At 42.5% G+C, this 3,245-nt stretch overlaps 1 pseudogene; it reads left to right on the forward strand.

Moving 5' to 3' along the window:
* The window catches only part of LOC101560876, a 41,895-nt pseudogene extending 39,984 nt beyond the window's left edge, over positions 1-1,911 (forward strand).
* The last annotated feature ends 1,334 nt before the right edge of the window (positions 1,912-3,245 follow it).

Below are 3,245 nucleotides of genomic sequence, written 5' to 3' on the forward strand. Positions count from 1 at the left end.
GCATTCTTCACATTGAAGGCTGAGAAGTCTGCGAGACTACTGATGATTCCATCAGACATGCTATAACAAAGCTAGAGTATTATCATGTGGGCTGCACCTGCAGTGCAGAGCAGGACCTGATAAGCATGTGTGAGGACCATAGTGGCATCCTGTTGGCAGACTGCCCTTCCTAACACAAGCTTCCCTCAACCAAGAACAAAAAATATATGAGTATCATTCAGATGTGATTATGTGATGATGTAAAAAGCAAAGATTACTTTGTTGCACTGCAGCACCCTGTGACCACTGACATTAAGCATTCCATAAAAATGTTTGCATTAACACAGGATGTGCTTATCTCATTTAACAGGCGGACCCTTATTTTGTTTCCCAATATTGATGCAGGGAGCAATGTGATAGTTCAAGTGATGCGGAAGAGGGTATTGAGCAACCTCCCAATTTTCAAGCAGTTAAACATGTACCATTTGATCAGTCTATAGAGCTGGTTGCCCATGCTCGTTGTATAATTGCTAATAGCAACTGCACAGTACAAGAAGTTGCCGCTTTTGGAACCCGATGATCAATCTGGGCACATGTCAGATTGGAAGAGAAACAGGGGAGAATGTCCTTCTCATCCAAGATGCTGATACACAAGACAAAATATTGCAAGCACTGGGCATGCAGTTTGGTAAACAGTAACCTTGCTCAAAGATATATGGGGATAGATGTGCTGTTCCAAGGATTTTGAAGTTTCTCAAATCGATTGATCTACAGGAGCCACTACAACAGAAATTCTGCTTTCCTCCTGTGAAGGAGGATATCTCCCAAAATACTGAATACATTCTTCAAACTCTAAGAGCCTAGGCTGTTGATATTAGAGGGACAAACACTGATGGCAAGAGTCAGCATGAAGGGTGAAATACTTAAGAAGTATACTCAGTTCAATCCTAAAACTCATGAAGACAGGATTAATTTAATCCTACAGATGCTTGTGCAAGCTGCAGCAGAGGCTATGAAACTGAACTGCAGAGTTTCGGGAGTAGACATTTCCATCGGTGGCCATGTAAACTCTCAGGAAGGGATCGTCCTGCACTCAAACAAACTCATACAAGAATGGAACTCTGTGGACCACACAAGCCCTCTGTCTGCATGTTGCATCTTCCTGTGTGGGTAGACAGTGATGGCAACTGTGCTGCCATGGCAGAAGGGAAATTTGTTCAAGGAAAGGGACTGGAAACTTCATAACACTTCTCACTGACACAGGTATTGGTGGTGGATTCATCCATCAGCACGAACTGATACATGGAAGCTCCTTCTGTGCTGCACAACTTGGCCACTTTGTCCTGTCTCTGGAAGGCCTGACTGTTCCTGTAGGAGTAATGGGTGCCGTGAAGCATAGCTTCTGAAATGGCCTTGCAGAGGGAGGCCAAAAAGCTATATGATGTGAACCTGTTCTTGGTGCAAGGGATGTCAGTTACAAAAAATGAAGTGAGAGTGCTCTTTTTCTCATTCAAGCTGCAAAAGTTGGTAATGCAAAGACCTAGAGCATCTTAAGAACAGCTGGAATGGGTTTGGGTCTTGGGGTTGTCAACATCCTGCATAATATGAATCTTTCACTTGTGATGCTGTCAGGCATCCTGGCCAGTCACAACATGCACAATGTCAAAGATGACATCTTCCAGCAGGACTTGTAATCGGTGCAGGATGTGGACATGGTGGTTTCAGATCTTGTGGATTCTGACCTGCTTGGTGCTGCCAGCATGGTTCTGGACTACACAATGTGCAGGATCCACTCAGCCTCACACAGTAAACCAGACGGAGACTCTGGAGCACCTTAGTGGAATCAACTTCTCTCTTAGATGGACATTTCTTAAAAAGCAATTTGGTATTTAACTGCAGGCATTATTGGCAGAGTGCTTTTGTGATTTTGTGTCCTCCACATTTGTCTTTTCTCACACCCACCTTTGTAGATGCTGCTTTCTGATGTTTTTCTCATAGGAATCACTGTAATGTTAACCCTATAAGTTCTACCCACAACTTCCTGGGACAGAAAGAGCCAGAGCATTAGCCCAGAAGCCTCGGGACTCTGCCAGCTGAGGTACCACTGAGACCTGCAGGCTTGCTCTGAGATGCAAGCTTCCTGAGTGTATTCTCGTTAACAGTCCTTCCTTGAAGGCCCAGCTATCATCAGAGAAGGAATGACAGTCAGAACAGAAGGAACTCTTGCCAGGAAATGCTTTTTAAGATTTTTTTTAATCCAGGGATTGAACTCAGGACCTTGTGTTTGCCAGGCAGGCACTTATGCCACCGAGCTATCTCCCTAGATATTTTTAAAATTTTCAAAAACCATTTTATTACATTACTTTAAAGTATATAATTTAATAAGCTTTGACTTATGTGTTTACCATGGTACCATCATAGCAATCAAGACACAACATGTTATCTGTCACCCTCAAATGTTTTTGTAGAAAAATGTCATTAGTCTAGCAAACTTGTAGGAGACTTTAAACCAATGTTATGAATTACAGTGGCCTGATTGACCTTGCCCTTATCTTCTTAGAGACTAAGAAGTGGCGTATGAGAAGCTGTTAGGTTTTAAGAAATTCTGAAAGATTACCCCAGAGGGGTCTTTGCTGCTGACCAGCGGACACCACTGCCTTCAGTAGCTTTACATTCTCTGTAGACTAGGACCCCAGAGAGTCTGTGTAGGCCGTGCTTGAGTGTGTTACACAGACTTCCCTGGACTCTGACTAAAGGACTCTTAATTGATGGCAAACACACACAAAAGTTCTATTAATTTCAATGGAGAAGAAATACTAACTGCAATCACTTATTAAGTGCCTACTGTGTACTAAACTCTGAACTAGGTGCTGAAGAATATACATTTTTCAGCTCTCACGACCCTCGAAACCAAGACTTAAGTGTGTTTAAATGATATCCCTACAGCTCTGGATTCATGAGTATCAGAGAAGATTTGATGTAAGGTCCCTCTTTTTTTTTTTTTTTTTTTTTTTTTTTTTTTTTGCTAAGCCACACATTTCATTTCAAAGACACATTTAGAATATTAATACAGGACTTTGGAGATGGTTCAGTGGTATAAATGTTTCCCTGGCAAGTACAAGGGCCTGAGTTCAATCCCTGGTTCCGCAAAAAAAGAAAAAAGAAAGAGAAAAAAAGGTCTCAGGCTGGGGAGATAGCTCAGGGGTTTAAGCACCTGTCTAGTAAGTGCAAAGACCCAGGTTCAATCCCCAGTGCCATATGCCGTG

The sequence above is a fragment of the Octodon degus genome, unplaced genomic scaffold (assembly GCF_000260255.1).
Source record: "Octodon degus isolate 3935 unplaced genomic scaffold, OctDeg1.0 scaffold00503, whole genome shotgun sequence".
NCBI lineage: Eukaryota > Metazoa > Chordata > Mammalia > Rodentia > Octodontidae > Octodon > Octodon degus.